A 17571-nucleotide genomic window follows, 5' to 3' on the forward strand; every position below is an offset into this window, starting at 1 on the left:
AGTAGTTTTGGAGGCAAAATTGATACCACATGACCCACGACTCTCATCATAGAATCACACTATTAGACTATTTTATGCTTAGTCGCTCAGTTGTGTCTCACTCTTCACGACCCCATGGACTAAAGCTCGCCAGGCTCCACTGTGCATGGAATTTTCCAGGTAAGAATACTAGAGTGGGTTGTCCTTTCTTCTTCCAGGGCGTCTTCCCAACTCAGGAATCAAACCTGTGTCTCTTGGGTCTCCTGCATTGGCAGGCAGGTTCTTTACCACTAGCGTCACCTGAGAGACCCCATGGCCAAATCCCTCAGGCAAACAAAGACATTCCTGTCCTACATGACATTTTCAGGCCCTAGAGATCACTTCCCTCATAGCCAAAGGCAAAGGCCCTCTCTGTGGGTGAAGTTAGCTGTTCTTAAGGGCTGGGGTGGGTCGGGGTGGGGGAAGGAGGAGAGAATACAAATAGTACTTTAATGTTACTTTTTGAGGGCTCTCTGTGTGTCAGGCAGTGTGTGTGCATTGTTTCTTTTGATTCTTTGAATCTCATTAAAAAGTCACTAACATTGTCTTTGTTTTAAAGGCAAACTGGTATTTAGAAAGATTAGTGCCTTATCCAAAACCTTGTAAACAGTCAATGGTGGAAACAAGATTTGAACAGGTGTCCGTGCTGTTCAGTCACTCAGTCCTGTCCAGCTCTTTGTGACACCATGGGCTGCAGCACACCAGGCCTCCCTGTCCATCACCAACTTCCAGAGTTTACTCAAACTGATGTCCATTGAGTCAGTGATGCCATACAACCATCTCAACCTCTTTCCTCCCCTTCTCTCGCATTCAGTCTTTCCTAGCATCAGGGTCTCTTCACATGAGTCAGCTCTTTGCATCAGGTGGCCATAGTATTGGAGTCTCAGCTTCAACATCAGTCCTTCCAATGAATATTTAGGAATGGTTTCCTTTAGGATTGATTGGTTGGATCTCCTTGCAGTCCAAGGGACTCTCAAGAGTCTTCTCCAACACCATAGTTCAAAAGCATTGATTCTTCCATGGTCAGCTTTCTTTATAATCCAACTCTCACATCCATACATGACCACTGGAAAAACCATAGCCTTGACTAGATGCACCTTTGTTGGCAAAGTAATGTCTCTGCTTTTTGTTTAGGTTGGTCATAACTTTCCTCCCAAGGGGTAAGCGTCTTTTAATTTCATGGCTGCAGTCACCATCTGCAGTGATTTTGGAGCCCTCCAAAATAAAGTCTGACACTGTTCCCACTATTTCTCCATCTATTTGCCATGAAGTGGTGGGATGGAATGCCATGATCTTAGTTCTCAGAATGTTGAGCTTTAATCTAACTTTTTCACTCTCCTCTTTCGCTTTCATCAAGAGGCTCTTTAGTTCTTCTTCACTTTCTTCCATAAGGGTGGTGTCATCTGCATATCTGAGGTTATTGATATTTCTCCTAGCAATCTTGATTCCATCTTGTGTTTCTTCCAGCCCAGCGTTTCTCATGATGTACTCTGCATATAAGTTAAATAAGCAGGGTGACAATATACAACCTTGACATACTCCTTTTCCTATTTGGAACCAGTCTGTTGTTCCATGTCCAGTTCTAACTGTTGCATCCTGACCTGCATACAGATTTCTCAAGAGGCAGGTCAGGTGGTCTGGTATTCCCATCTCTTTCAGAATTTTCCAAAGTTTATTGTGATCCACACAGTCAAAGGATTTGGCATTATCAATAAAGCAGAAGTAGACGTTTTTCTGGAACTCTCTTGCTTTTTCAATGATCCAGTGGATGCTGGCAATTTGATCTCTGGTTCCTCTGCCTTTTCTAAATCCATCTTGAACATCTGGAAGTTCACAGTTCACATACTGCTGAAGCCTGGCTGGGAGAATTTTGAGCATTACTTTACTAGCGTGTGAGATGACTGCAATTGTGTGGTAGTTTGAACATTCTTTGGCATTGCCTTTCTTAGGGATTGGAATGAAAACTGACCTTTTCCAGTCCTGTGACCACTGCTGAGTTTTCCAGATTTGCTGGCATATTGAGCACAGCACTTTCACAGCATCATCTTTTAGGGTTTGAAATATCTCAACTGGAATTCCATCACCTCCACTAGCTTTGTTTGTAGTGGTGCTTCCTAAGGCCCACTTGACTTCACATTCCAGGGCATCTGGCTCTAGGTGAGGGATCACACCATCATGATTTTTTGGGTCATGAAGATCTTTTTTGTACAGTTCTTCTGTGTATTCTTGCCATCTCTTCTTACTATCTTCTGCCTCCGCTAAGTCCAAACCATTTCTGTCCTTTATTGAGCCCATCTTTGCATGAAATGTTCCCTTGGTATCTCTGATTTTCTTGAAGAGATCTCTAGTCTTTCCCATTCTATTGTTTTCCTCTATTTCTTTGCACTGATCACTGAGGAAGGCTTTCTTATCTCTCCTTGCTATTCTTTGGACTAGCATCTGTGTTCAAATGGGTATATCTTTCCTTTTCTCCTTTGCTTTTCACTTCTCTTCTTTTCACAGCTATTTGTAAGGCCTCCTCAGACAGCTATTTTGCTTTTTTGCATTTCTTTTTCTTGGGGATGGTCTTAATCCCTGTCTCCTGTACAATGTCACAAACCTCCATCCATAGTTCTTGGCACTCTGTCTATCAGATCTAGTCCCTTAAATCTATTTCTCACTTCCACTGTATAATCGTTAGGGATTTGATTTAGGTCATAATTGAATGGTGTAGTGGGTTTCCCTACTTTCTTCAATTTAAGTCTGAATTTGGCAATAAGGAGTTCATGATCTGAGCCACAGTCAACTCCTGGTCTTGTTTTTGCTGACTGTATAGAGCTTTTCCATCTTTGGCTGGAAAGAATATAATCAATCTGATTTCAGTGTTGACCATCTGGTGATGTCCATGTGTAGAGTCTTCTCTTGTGTTGTTGGAACATGTGTCAGCATAAGTCTGATGTACATGATCTCAAACACTGGATTGTATGGCCTCCACTGAAACCAGAGACAATAAGAATATGTAATGGAATACGTATTTAGAAGGAGCTTCCCTGGTGACTCATGGTAAAAAATCCACCTGCCAATTCAGGAGTCACAGGAGACTCTGGTTCAATCCCTGGGTTGAGAATCGCCTGGAGGAGGAAATGGCAAGACACTCCAGTATTTTTGCCTGGGAGATCCCAGAACAGAGGAGACTGGCAGGCTATAGTCCGTGGGGTCAAAAAGAGTTGGATGAGACTTAGCAACTAAACAACAACAACAAAGCATTTAGAAGCAATTATTTTTGAGAATTGAATTTTCAGGATAAAGTTATCATTCAAACGTATATGAATATATGCATGCATAATTTCCCTGGTGGCTCAAACAGTAAAGGATCTGCCTGTAATGCAGGAGACCTGGGTTTGTTTCCTGGGTTGGGAAGATCCCCTGAAGAAGGGAACAGCTTACCTGCTCCAGTATTCTTGCCTGGAGAATTCCATGGACAGAGGAGCCAGGCAGGCTACAGTCCATGGGGTTGCAACAAGTCAGACAGGGCTGAGCGACTTTCACTTTCACTTTCACTTTTTCAGTCCCCCCGTCATGTCTGACTCTTTGTAGCCCCATGGACCATAGCTCATCAGGCTTCTTTGTCCATAGGATTTTACAGGCAAGAATATTGGCCTGGGTTGCCATTTCCTCCTCCAGGGGATCTTCCTGACCAAGGGATCTAACCTGAGTCTCCTGCTTCTGCCTAGCTGGCAGGCGGATTCTTTAACCACTGAGGCACCCTGGAAGCCCTAAGAATATATGTTGTTGTTCAGTCACCAAGTTGTGTCCAACTCTTTGTGACCCCATGGACTACAGCATGTCAGGCTTCTGTGTCCCTCACCATGTCCCGGAGTTTGCCCAAGCTTATGTCCATTCAATCATCTCATCCTCTGATACCCTCTTCTCCTTCTGTCCTTAATCTTTACCAATCTCAAGAGTCTTTTCCAGTGAGTCAGCTCTTCACATCAGGTGGCCAAAGTATTGGAACTTCAGCTTCAGTATCAGTCCTTCCAGTGAATATTCAGAACTGATTATTTTGTTTGGGTTTGACTGGTTTGATCTATTTGCAGTCCACGGGACTCTCAAGAATCTTCTCCAGCACCACAGTTCAAAAGCATCAATTCTTTGGCACTCAGCCTTCTTTATAGTCCAGCTCTCATGGATATATACATTCATACATACATACATATATATGTATATACATGAAATATGTATGCTCATTCATACTGCTACTTTAATAATATATACTGCTCATATACTCATAATGTTCTTATATATTGAAATTTTAATAATATAGGATATAGAGGAAAAGGTTAGGTAGATAGGTTGGTTGCTTTATTGAATTCATACCATCCAAGTGGATTCTAGTCACCACTGTATCATTTAATTATTTCAAACACATTTACAGGTATACATTGTATCTCAGGTGCTGTGCTGGCCACCTGTGACCCAAAGATGATGATAAGGATGTTCCTGCCAACAAGGAGCTAGCGGTCCACAGGAGTAGGTAAACTGCTTGTTTTTTCTTATTTTGATTATTATCTGTTTTTAAAGCAGAATACAGAGCACTCAGTATGTAAGAAATATGTTGCATAGAAATTTTGCAAGCATTTGAAACAATTTTTTTGGAGTGGATGAGCTAATGCTAAAGAAAGTTGCAATTTGGAGATTATTGTTCACGTAGCCAAATCAAATAATTAAGGTTCACTCTTTGGTAGATTCTATAATAATAGGATAGATTAAAAAGAAGCAAATGACTCTAGAAAAAACCAAAGCAGAGATTTGTGTGTGTTACTTACTCATGGTAGTAAATGATGACAAATGAATCACAAGTAGTACGAGGTACATTGCCTTTTTGCACTTAGAACCTTGACTACTCTGTTTTTCTCTTGGTTACTTTAGTGCTAATTGTTATCTTTCATCTTCTCCTTCATTGATTTCTCCGACTGAACAAAGTGTATATTGGGATTAAAAATAGGACTCCTTATTTAGTTAACATTGATGTTTGGCAAATATACATTTTATTTAAGTAATTTTATGTGTTATAGTTTTAATAGTCTATGCTTACAATAAGCCATGAAGTTTGCTGGGAGTAGTTCTGAAAAACTAAATACAGTAATTAGTAATTAGTACTAAATCTAAATAAGAAATATTATATTCTAATGATACTTTATATATTTCATAAGGTTACTGCAGAGGAATGGCATTAGAAAATAAAATAATAAATTTAAGTGAACTTGATGCCCAGTAGTTCATACTGATGCCTCACAATCCTAACAACAATATATTTGGGTGTATTTAATAAATATATTAATATTCTATTTAGATTAAATATTGTAAGTGCTGAGAGCGCAGTTGTGATCATCTAAAAATGTAAGCAAACCAGAAAAGAACATGTCCTTTTTCTTAGCAATATCATTTTAATTTTTAAAAGCATTTAATTTCATAAACCATATCTATCATCGTTAGATAGATAAATGTTGTGGCAATTTTTTGAATGAACCTCTTGGTTCCCTAAAGAAATTATGGATACACTATAAATTTATAAATGAAAGGCCATTTATCAGAGTTATAAATATGAGTGGTTCCTGTGCTGATGCCCATGCAAACTTTAAGTGGTTTAATATCTATCAGCTTTTGTGTATACTTAGTTCGGTGAAAGAATATAGATATTGTCGCACTTGCATGGTGTCATAACATTGGCAAAGTAGTGAGAATGACGTGCAGTGTCTTTTGAATAGCATGGCATTTTCTTGAATTACTGCTGGCAAGAGAACATAAATCAACCTTAATAATGGATATGCCAAAGATGTTTATTAATCTATTCATTTAATCTAAAATACTCACTCTTGGCATTTATAGAGCCAGTTCAAAGGAAGTGGTAAACCCCAGCTAAACCCCAGCAGTTACTTTGAGGGGCTCCATAATTATGTCAGCTAAGTTTGGTTGAAATGGAGATCAAAATGCATGAAAATCTTTTCCTCCTGATCTATGCTATAGATATTTGCTTAAATGTATTTTCTTGTATGTGTGTAATCAGAATTTTGATTTGTTCCATCATTGATGAAACTTACTACATGGCTCTCTACTTGAACCTTCAGTTTTTAAAATCTTGTTCCCCTTGTTCCCTCACTGTCTGTGTGTCTCTGTCTGTCTGTCTCTCTCAGTCTGTCTGTCTCTCTCTGTCTCTCTCTTTTTTCTCTCCCTGTCTCCATCTCCTGAGAAGTAATCTTGCACTGTGCAAACTTTGACTGAAAAAGGACTGGAAAACTGACCGAATTCCTGTGTACCAGAATTAGAACTAGTATATGGCACATATATGGTATATGACAATAGTTAGGTATATGACAATAGGTGTTTGACAGGTAGGATGAACAGAATGAAGAAGACAGAGCGGGGAATTTACCTTAGGTTGAAAAGGTCAGAAAAGGCCAGTAACATTTAAGTTGAAGAAGTCAGCTATGCTAATATGTGGAGTGAGATGGTATGAATGTGCATGTGTGTGTGTTATTTATTAAAGTATAGAAAATCTATTTATAAATATGTTACCACACTTTCATAGTTAAAAAATAAATTATTGTGTTTCCTAAAGAAATGAAAGAAAATATAGGCACAGAACTAACTTCTAGATTAAAATACTGTAAACAAGACTCATGTTTTCTCTATCTCTGACCTTCCACTAGTGTAGCCCCAGTCTCTGGCTTCATTTGGTAGCAGGATGGTGGCAGCAGCATAGCTTCAGCTATAACATCCTCGCAGGCTTCAGATCAAACAGAAAAAAGAGAGACTTTTTCCCAGAAGACCTATCAAAATCTGTTTGTACTAATTTGCGTTGGTTAGATCACACAGTCATTCTGTGCATCTCTGTTGGGCTTCCCTGGTGGCTCAGGGGTAAAGAATCTGCCTGCCAATGGTGATCTTCCCAATCTGATCCCTGGATTGGGAAGATCCCCTGGAGAAGGAAATGACAACCACTCCAGTATTCTTGTTGGGAGAATCCCATGGACAGAGGAGCCTGCTGGGTTACAGTCCATGGGGTTACAGAGTCAGAAACGACTTAGCCTCTAAACAACATCATCATCTCTCTTGGAGGAGGAGATACAGTCAGCTTCATCATTTTCCATGAATTAGCCATTAAGGTTGAATTACAGAGGAAAATGGGGTCCTGTTCACAGAAAGAGGGTGCATGGATGCTAGGTAGTCAAAAAGAATGATTGGCTGTAGGAAAAATCACAATGATGTGTATATTTTACATATAATTCATATAATTACATGAAATTTTACATATAATTCCCAAAACCTATAGATTTAATAGCAATATATAGACTCCAGGTTAAGATATTCTGAAAGTGACATTGAATCAATACCTTTTAGAACCAAAGTGAAGTCGCTCAATCGTGTCTGACTCTTAGCGACCCCGTGGACTACAGCCCACCAGGCCCTCCGTCCATGGGATTTGCCAGGCAAGAGTACTGGAGTGGGGTGTCATTGCCTTCTCTGTTTAGAACCAAAATACCCCTCAAAACCCAACATTGATATCCACAGTCGTATAGGAAAATTTGTTGTTTCTGGCATTTCCTGAATAAAGGAACAAAATTTAATTTTGTGTATACTCAATTCAGTTCAGTCGCTCAGTTGTGTCCAACTCTTTGCAACCCCGTGAATTGCAGCATGCCAGGCCTCCCTGTCCATCACCAACTCCTGGAGTTCACCCAAACTCATGTCCATCGAGTCAGTGATGCCATCCAGCCATCTCATCCTCTGTCGTCTCCTTCTCCTCCTGCCCCCAGTCCCTCCCAGCATCAGAGTCTTTTCCAATGAGTCAACTGTTCGCATGAGGTGGCCAAAGTATTGGAGTTTCAGCTTTAGCATCATTCCTTCCAAAGAACACCCAGGACTGATCTCCTTTAGAATGGACTGGTTGGATCTCCTTGCAGTCCAAGGGTCTCTCAAGAGTCTTCTCCAACACCACAGTTCAAAAGCATCAATTCTTCGGTGCTCAGCTTTCTTCACAGTCCAACTCTCACATCCATACATGACCACTGGAAAAACCATAGCCTTGACTAGACGGACCTTTGTTGACAAAGTAATGTCTCTGATTTTGAATATGCTATCTAGGTTGGTCATAACTTTCCTTCCAAGGAGTTAGCGTCTTTTAATTTCATGGCTGCAATCACCATCTGCAGTGATTTTGGAGCCCTCAAAAATAAAGTCTGACACTGTTTCCACTGTTTCCCATCTATTTCCCATGAAGTGATGGACCAGATGCCATGATCTTTGTTTTCTGAATGTTGAGCTTTAAGCCAACTTTTTCACTCTCCTCTTTCACTTTCATCAAGAGGCTTTTTAGTTCCTCTTCACTTTCTGCCATAAGGGTGGTGCCATCTGAATATCTGAGGTTATTGATATTTCTCCCAGCAATCTTGATTCCATCTTGTGCTTCTTCCAGCCCAGCATTTCTCATCCTTAGCTAATTGTTTAAACGATGTTTTCAAGTTAAAAATGGAAAAGAAGTTATATTTTCTTATTAGCTAAAGTGGGAATGTAGTATATCAGCCTGAAGCTATTTCTTTAGCTATTATTTTGTATAAGGAGAAGAGGAAAAGTCTTTTACTCAAGTTAAGAACTTCCTACTGGCAATGTTAGGTTTCCATTAGAGAAAAAAGAACATTTTCAATGTTGAATCAACAATTTTTATTGTTTTCGGCATCTTTGTTTACATGCATCCTAAATCCTTTCAGTATAGTCAGTTCAGTTGAAAAATGTTAACCAGGTCTGTGAAAGTAATTTGTAAAGGAAATTTTTTTTTTGATAATTGACCCCAAGTCCTTTTGAGTTGCTGATTTCTTTTCTTTCTAGTCATATTTTTTAGAACATCTTGGTGAAGTGTCAGTTATTTCCTTAAAATTTATTTTATTAGAAAAATCTAGAGAGAACGGGTGGAAAATATAGGTAGGTCAATCATAGGACACACTAGTACTTTAAAAATGCTTACGTAATCATTGTCTACTTTTCATTAATATTGGGAAGAAAACAACTTGTTAGAATGCAGAGAACTACAGTGGCAGCCACCCAGATGGGAGACATAATTATGCTTTATTTTTACATAGTTTTCTCAGTGTATTGACAAGAAGAAGGGGTTAGCCTGGGATTTTAAAATTGCTTCACTGAGCACAAGAGTTTTTCTTCTCAAGTGAATCAAAAATAGGAAAGAATTCCGAGATCACCAGATAATTTTAGAGAATAAACATGTTAACTGAAGAAAAGTTCTCTGTCTTCCCTTTTGTCTCTTTACACAAGCAGAACCCTCTGAAGTTTGAACACCCTTCCTCATGAATGGATAAGCTTTTAACTGAAATCTGCTTATGACTGAAGTGAGTTGTCACTGCTCCTTGTTAAGTTGAATACTCTCAGTCGTGAAGAAATGCATTATATTTTCCCCTACCAATTAATACTAGTGAAATACAGCTGTTTGGGAGGGTGCCCAGTTTTCAGAATCTTTCTACAAAGGCCATAGTGTATCTGCCTTTCCAGATTAGCATGTTATTTTTAAAACCCTTCTCCTGGAAACCTCAGTTTACCATCAGTTCTTATTTCAATTCAGAAGCTTGTAGATCAGTTACCACTCTCTCTCTCTCTCTGTATGGTTTTTGTTTTGCTTTGCTTTCTGGATTACAGCCTATCTACACAGTGTCAATTATCTGTGAACAGGAAACGGCAGGTAGTTCATTCAGTGAAAACTAGTTTATAGATTTTCTGGCTATACATTTGTCTCTGTTTTTCAGATTCAGTTTTCATTTTAATTATAGGGAAATTAGTCATTAATAGATTTGGAGAAATGAAGTTTTTTTCTAAAGAAATAAACATTTTTACATTTAATACAAGTGTTACTCTTCCATTTTGGCTAAAACAAATCAATGGTTATTTTTAAGGTTGTGAGTTAAGGCAGGGATAAAATATAACTCCTGTAATCTTTACAAAAGACGGAAGATAGAGAAGCAAATTTCTGCAAGAGAAATTCAAATTGTGTTTTTCTTATATAATGTCCAATTCAGTTGTGTAGGTATGAGGTTTCAGTTAAGATTAAATACTTTTACAGTTGTGAACAGTCAAAACATTCCATATTATTTATTTGAAGGGCTTTTTAGAGAGAAGGAATGGGTTTTAATTCAAGACCCCAAAGTATAGATATCTGTAGACTGCTTGTCTGAAGGGGATAAGCTAGGGAGTGAACAGAGGGAGAAAAATCTGCATACATATTTGCTTTTCACTTTAGGACTCTTGATTGCTTTCGTCACTGATAGGAATTTTTCTCCAACTAGGAGTGAAAGAGACAAAGCAGGTAATCTACATGCTTTCTCTCAGGTTTTCTCAAAATGCCTGTAGATGAAAACATGTCAGACAACTGGTCAAATAGGGCCTGAAGTGTTCTCTGTTTATTTGTTGTAATTCCATTCTTTACTGAGAAGGAAATAAAAGAAAGCTTGAGGTTGATGACGGACTTGGTTTCTTGCCACGTTTCTAGCTCAGTTCATGGACGGCTCTCTACTTCAGAGAAGGTTAATATTTTCCAGAGATGTTCCATAGGTCTTCTAAATCATACTACAGACACCTGCTCCTTTATATGGGTATGTTATCTGCCTAAGATGAATCAGAGTTGGTTGGATTTTTTTTTCTTTCTTTCTTTCTTTTTTTTTTTTAGTGTGCTTCCTTTCAAAAACCTCATTAATCTCAGTGTGCAGAATTTAGGGGGAAAGTCATGTTTTGCTAGTTGACACTGTTTAATGTAAATGATTTATGATTGTTCCTTATGTATACACAATAGGCACTTTATAAATTGGATTGTTCTAGGAGTAACACGATACATAAATGTTATTGCTATAAATTCTGAAGTTGGCTATATATTTTTGTATCATGTAACCAGCTGACTTATAAATGCTGACTATTCCAACCTGCACTTTCTACTCAATATTGTAAGTGGTGACTTGGGTAAGCCTCGCTGAGATATACACGGAGGCACTCAAACCGTGCAAGATCAGGACACCCTGGCATTTCTCCAGCGTGGCTTATGGCTATCTTCCAGGAGTGATGGCAGAATAAATAAGGAGTGAGAGGGGAAAGTGAAACTGTATGTAGCAAAAAAAAAAAAAAGAGGCTAAATTATAACTAATTTTTGCCCAGTAAAATCAAGAAACGAGAGAGAGAAGGGGAAAAAGCAGAGCAAATAGCAGAAAAGAATTAGTAAAACTAACTCAGAAAATTTAGGTAGACATCATTTCACAGGTGAATTTTTCAATATTTAGATAGTATTAGGTAAAGATAAAGGTAAGAATAGAATAGAAACTATTTGCATGTGTATACTTTTGTAATAATATATGTATATGATGTGGTGGTACTAAGTGGTAAAGAACCTGCCTGCCAATGCAGGAGACATAAGAGACATCAATTTGATCCCTGGGTCGGGAAGATCTCCTGGAGGAGGGCATGGCAACCCACTCTAGTATTCTTGCCTGGAGAATCCCATGGACAGAGGAGCCTGGCTGGCTACAGTCCATAGGGTTGCACAAAGTTGGGCATGACTGAAGTGACTTGGCACAATAGAATTAATAGTATTTAATTACATTTTTTGCATTTATGTGAGGAATGGAGTTTTGCAAATCATCTGGTTTTACTGGTGGAGCAGGACATTTTATTATGTGTATAATGCTGTTATATTAATAGCCCTTATTTTTTCACCTTGATAACTTGCTGTGATTTTCTGAGATCCTAAAGAATCTGAAAAATGTCTCAGAATAATTGGTCATATTAGGTCCAACTAATTGCTAAATACCAAAGTCATCTAAAATGCTGAGTTAGAAGGAAAGAGTAACTCATATAACTGACCAGCCAGATTCACGGCAATTTTCTGCTACTCCTGGTTATTAACGCTACCTGATCACACAGTTCTGGCATCAGAGCTGATTTGAATTGTTCTATGCCCTCGTTTGTGTAAAGAAGAACTGGGCTGTGAAGAATTCTATTGTGTTGATAATGTCCATTCTGACAGTGATTTTATAGTCCATTTCATAGGCTGTTTTGGCTGATTCCCTTTCCACATGCCCTCATAAGTATTAATGTCTACACGATTGATCTGGTTACCCGTAAAGTCAGTCCAAATCAGCCTGTTACAGTAGCTGAAAATATTGATACAAGAGCAGTAATTTTAAAACCTAGAGGTTCCTCTCCTGCCCAAAAGGACTCAGTCTCATCAGGCAATCCCCAAGTGAAAGATTTTGAGACTTGAAACCACTGTGTACGTGTGGGTGTGTGTGACTTGTAATAACAAACATGATTTATTTAGTTGTTACGGAGAAGGAAACGTTCTAATATGTTTCTCTCTAATCTCTGTAATATACTTTGAATTATCATACTTTCTGGAGCTATCCTGGTGCATGCATGGAAAGAATATACGTATGCACGTATCTCTATATTTGTAGGCACTATAGTCAAAACAACTTATTTGCCTAGCTGGCTTAGCTGCAAAGCTGACTTACCCTTACCCACCCACTAGCAAACTCCCTGGGGAAATAGGGCAGAAAGGTCAGATAGAAGCAGTAAAGCCAATGATCTTTTACCAAAAAAAGTTCTTTTAAGAAGTTCTTGGTGCCACCGTTCACCTTCTGGAAGGGAGATCACTTCATCCCCTGCCCATCCCTACGTCATCAGTGGTAGTCTTGGACTCATTGTAGAAGAAAGCCTGTGTCTGCCGTGCTGCTGCAATATACTCAGGTAAGCCAGATTGAAACCCCAAAGAGACTGCTGTACAGACTAGCCGAGGGGATGATGCTATTGCTGATAGAAGGCTTTATAAACCTCAGTTAACTTATCCTGTAGACTTTCACCACCAATGAAAAGTCTGCATTTTCTTACAAGAGCTTAAATTTAAATGCAAGCTTTTCTGATTTAAATATGCACACACAGATGTAAAAATCAGAAAAACTCCATCACTTTTTATAAGTTACAGAATGTTATAATAACTATCATTTACTGAGGACTTTTCATTTTGCCAGATTTTGTTCTTGATCTTTGCATGTAGTATCTAATTTAAGCTTCCTAAGTACCTCGTGAAGTAGGTACTCGCATACTCATTTTTCAGCTGAGGGAATTGAGAGAAATTGAGTAACTTACTATGACTCAACAGCTTGTAAGAGGTGGCGCCAATTTTTAAACCCCATGGCTTAACCCCATGCCATGGGTTAACCCCAGCCATGGAGTAACCCCATGCCATGGGTTAACCCCAGCCATGGAGTAACCCCATGCCATGGGTTAACCCCAGCCATGGAGTAACCCCATGGCTGAAGCACATACTCTCCTAGGTTTATTTGTAGGCAGTATGCAGTGCTTTGTGCATGAGACGAATGCAAGGTGACCATCATTATTAGGAAATAAAATTTGAGTGCATGGTCACTATGTATCTCTCTCAGACACTGTTGTGACCCATAGCAAACCTTATTTGAGACAGCTGCTCAAACCGAGGATAATACTTTATGGTCATAGAAGAGAGAGGAATGTATTGATTAATATGAGGATCTGCCCCAAAGACCTTGCTTTCACTGTTACTGCCGTAAACGGGGAGCTAATGAACCATAGATGTTAGCATGTCATCAGTGTCTTGCCGTTTTGTCATCCTGGGTAGCCACCATCAAGAAGGACAAAGTGCCCTCTATGAATATGTATTTAGTACTAGATATGGCAATTTATTCTTTTGAAGAGCACTTTATCATTTTGGTTTTGATAAATAGGCAAGCAATAATCAGTAGTTAGGAGTTTCAGGCTAAAATGGATGCCATTATTAATGATTTAACAACTTTTCCTGTGAATTCCATGTGTCCCCGGACTGGATCATGATACCCAGCGCTACATATATTCAGCTTTTAGCAAAGCTCTTGTACTATGCCTTTGGTTGTCAGAAGGATGCTAGTTACTAATTTCCAAAGTCTGAATATGTAAAATAAAGTCATTGTACAAAAAACCTAGGAGACTGCATAGGTTAGAACATTTGTTTAAACTAATATAGAATTAGCTTTTTCAGTTCCAGCTCCCTCTTTCCTATCTATATTTGCCTTGCTAATAAGACCTTACTTATTCCTGTTCAGTTACTTTATGTCATAATACTTGTTCATTTTGGATTTTTTTCTTTATGATTTGAGTAGACCTTCCTACTTACATAGAGAGCTTCTATGATGATAATAAAACATAAAGGCTGTTCAGTAAATAAGGATGATGACAATAGGAAAATTTAACCCAAACTGGCAAAATAGCACAAAATTCTATTACATTTTGAAATCTGGTCTTTACAGATATTTTTCTCTGCCTGAAACATGCGTGCCAATTCTATTTATATAAGGGAATAGTGACATCCTGTGTGTGCTAGACTAATTGCCTCTGTAATTAACCTATTTCAGAAGGAAGTTACCTAGAAATAAAATGTCATTGAGCATTGAAAAAACTATTTTATTTTAAAGCAAACCTCTAACTTTACCAAAAGATGTGGACAAAACAAAAAGAATCTTTCTCCTCTTATTTATTCAACATCCTCTTTCTTCTCTTTTTTTTCTCTTCCTTCTTTTTCTTGTCCCTGCAATTCTACTAGTTCTATTTTTCACTCTCCTACTTTGGTTTTCATATTATATGATATAAAGATCTAGTGTTATTATGAGTAAATATTTTTAAAATAAAATTCAGGAAAGATGTAAGTGTGGTAAAAAGAGATAGTCCTTTTGTTTCAATGCCTTTCAGATGTCTGTTTTGGTCAAGGGTAGGATATGCATAGAATCATTTTGGTGTTTTAGAGATTGAGGACAAAAATTTTAGCCTTTTTTTAATCCCTTGATCAAATATATGAATTAAATTTAGAAAAGGGTTTTGGAGTATGGCAAAAATGGAATTTCTTTTGACTCTTAAAACCAGAAGAAATTACTGGCATGCAATATATTATAATAGAAAGAGTGCAATTTTGGGGATCAGAATTATTCATATCTCACCCCAGATGTATGGTTCAGGAAGAACAAGAAGAGTAATTTTCCCCAAAGTACTCTTTCTAACATTTTAAAGGGTAATATATTAATTTGTTGCCAAGACATTTGAGAAAACAGTGGGAGAAGACAAGACAAGAGGCACGTAGGAGAAATTAGTCCAAAATCCTATTGCATATGTCCTAATTTACCCATGAAACCTGTGCAAGACCCAGTTCTCAGAGCTTCGCCCCCACCAGCCTCATGCATAATTTGCCACCTTATAATCACAATGGCATTTTTGAATCAGACATTTAAGACTTTATCATGAGATAGCAAATGCTATAATTTGTATATTTTTTCAAGCCAGGTAACTAAGTTTGAACTTTGCATGTGATACTAACTCGAAAGTGCTAAGTTATGACCACTACTGAGAAGAATTTTCTTGTGAAATATTTGTGAATTTTAAGCCAAAATAAACACAATCACTGCATTATATAACGAGTGCTGAGCAAAGAATATAAATGATTTGTTGGAGTTTCAGAGCAGGGTGGACTTGGATTCCTCAACTTTCAGAGTAATCTTTCAGTGCCTCAATTTCTTTATCTGTGATGTGGGGATAAAATTTCTCTTTTATAAGGTAATTGTGGGGCTTTAGTGAAGAAATATTCATGTAGCACCATGTGTTTTGCTTATAAATAAATGCTTAATGAATAGTAGCTAATATTTCAGATAACTTTTGATAAAGCAAAATGATTTGGATACCAAATAGTTTATTGTAAAATAATTTAATCTCATCTGGTGAAGCTATTCTGCAAGTGGATTTTCTGAGTAACTTATCTTTACATTTTTATAATCTTTACTATAGTAACCTTTCACTTCTATGGATAATTTATACTAGCAATAACTAGATTACAATTCTTGGAAGATGGTGCAAGGCTATTTTTTGAAAGTATTATTTCTTGGGAAAAATATGAAGCAAAGAGGAGAAAGAAACGCTGCAGAGAGATTTACTCACCTCTGTGATTAATCCTGTAATCACTGAAGGTGGTCATATTGCAAAAGAGGGGCCTTGTAAGTAAAAGGAGGCCTGTTAGCTCTACGAAAATTGTCATTTGGTCATGGTTGTTTTGGCAGTTGTGCTAATTATATATGGTATCTATGATCACTGGAGTGTCCAGCAACTTTACACAAGTCTTCTGTCGTATTGGTGATCTTCAATAAGATAGGGAATTAATATCAATCAGAAATTCAGAAAATCTTCCTTAGAAGATTCAGATTCATTCACTATTTATTATCACAGGATGACTCACTTACCCATTCAACAGATATTCATTGGGAACACATTACTTGCAGCTTACTGGGTTCTTGAAAATACATTCATGAACAGACTAGACAAAGCACAAGGCCTCACAGATTTTATGGCCTAACAGACAACATACATAACGACAACAGCAACAAAAAGACAAGGAATTACAGTAAAATGTGTAAGTCTTGTAGAGGAAATGTTTTGATCTTTTAGGGAGACTGTATTGTGAATTTCTCAGTGTGGGTGGTGGAGGCAGGGCTGCTTTCTTCGTTCTTTGATTTCCATCACATTTTATTTCTGGCTCCACTTGGGAATAGTTTCCACCTGTGTTCTACTTACTTACAAGTGTGGCATCTCTTCTAGACTGCAAGTATCTTAGGAACCAGACAGGAGATGTGGGATTGTCCTCAGCATCTTTCAGAGAATATATACTTGAGCACTGCATAGAGTAGGTACTGGATAAATGCAGTTAAAAGAATGAAGCAAATAAAAAGTCTTAGAGGTTAACTTCTATTATTCTTTTTGTTTCAAATTCTTGAATATTTCACCTTGAAATTTCTTCTTCATGTTAATGGTGATGAAAAAGAGGTGAATAACCAATTGAAAATCTTTTTCTCTCCTTTAATGCCTCCCTCTTAGCTACTATTCTCTCAAAATTTAATCTACAACAGCCACCTCTGGAAGAAGTTAATTATTAATTTGTAAGGTTTTCAACGTTTGCTGAACAGAAAAATCTAGTTGCCCCATGCAAATAATAATGGCAGAAGCTTCTATTATTTGTGGTCGGGCATGTTTTGGGGATGTCAGAAGCCTGATCAGCCTTCTTTAAATCACTGGACCTGGCAAGAGAATTAGTGTTAAATCAGTGTTAGGTTAATGAGTACCTAGTTTTAAAAAGTTGGAACTCTTGGTTGGTTCTGAGAAAGAAACCTTTAACCAGGTTCAGGATCCATTTGCCCTTGCTTAAGTGAAAGCGCTCTAAAAAATAAAACTGAACCCTGCCAGCTTTTAAAAAGTAGGAAGATAATCAGCCCCTTACAGAGATCCAACCCAGAGCTTAGGAAAATTCACTATTAAAAATGATAAAGGAAAGGATTTCGGCGAAAAGACGGAAGCTCTTGCATATTCTTCTGGAAGGAAGGGAGCTTCACTGAGATTGAGAGACCTGTGAGCTGGGGTGTAATTTAGTAAGCTGACAGGAGGAGTGAAGTATCTCCTCAATATCTGTGTTTGGCAGGAGAGATG

The 17571-nt window shown here is 38.0% G+C and overlaps 1 protein-coding gene across 21 annotated transcripts in view; it reads left to right on the plus strand.

The window, feature by feature from the left end:
- SOX5 (SRY-box transcription factor 5) overlaps positions 1 to 17571 on the plus strand; it is a 1171821-nt gene that overhangs the window by 211880 nt on the left and 942370 nt on the right. For 8 of the 21 annotated variants that reach the window (XM_070788604.1, XM_070788601.1, XM_070788597.1 and 5 more), the window contains one exon: positions 4451 to 4527. The exons of 3 other annotated variants lie outside the window; for them this stretch is intronic. The gene's annotated coding sequence lies outside the window, so the exon portion shown is untranslated. Of the gene's footprint in view, positions 1 to 4432; positions 4532 to 4562; positions 12793 to 12819; positions 15658 to 17571 lie in introns of those variants that run through there. 10 more of the 21 variants (XM_070788609.1, XM_070788607.1, XM_070788603.1 and 7 more) reach the window with 5 other exon arrangements.

Source organism: Bos indicus, chromosome 5 (genome assembly GCF_029378745.1).
Source record: "Bos indicus isolate NIAB-ARS_2022 breed Sahiwal x Tharparkar chromosome 5, NIAB-ARS_B.indTharparkar_mat_pri_1.0, whole genome shotgun sequence".
Classification (NCBI taxonomy): domain Eukaryota; kingdom Metazoa; phylum Chordata; class Mammalia; order Artiodactyla; family Bovidae; genus Bos; species Bos indicus.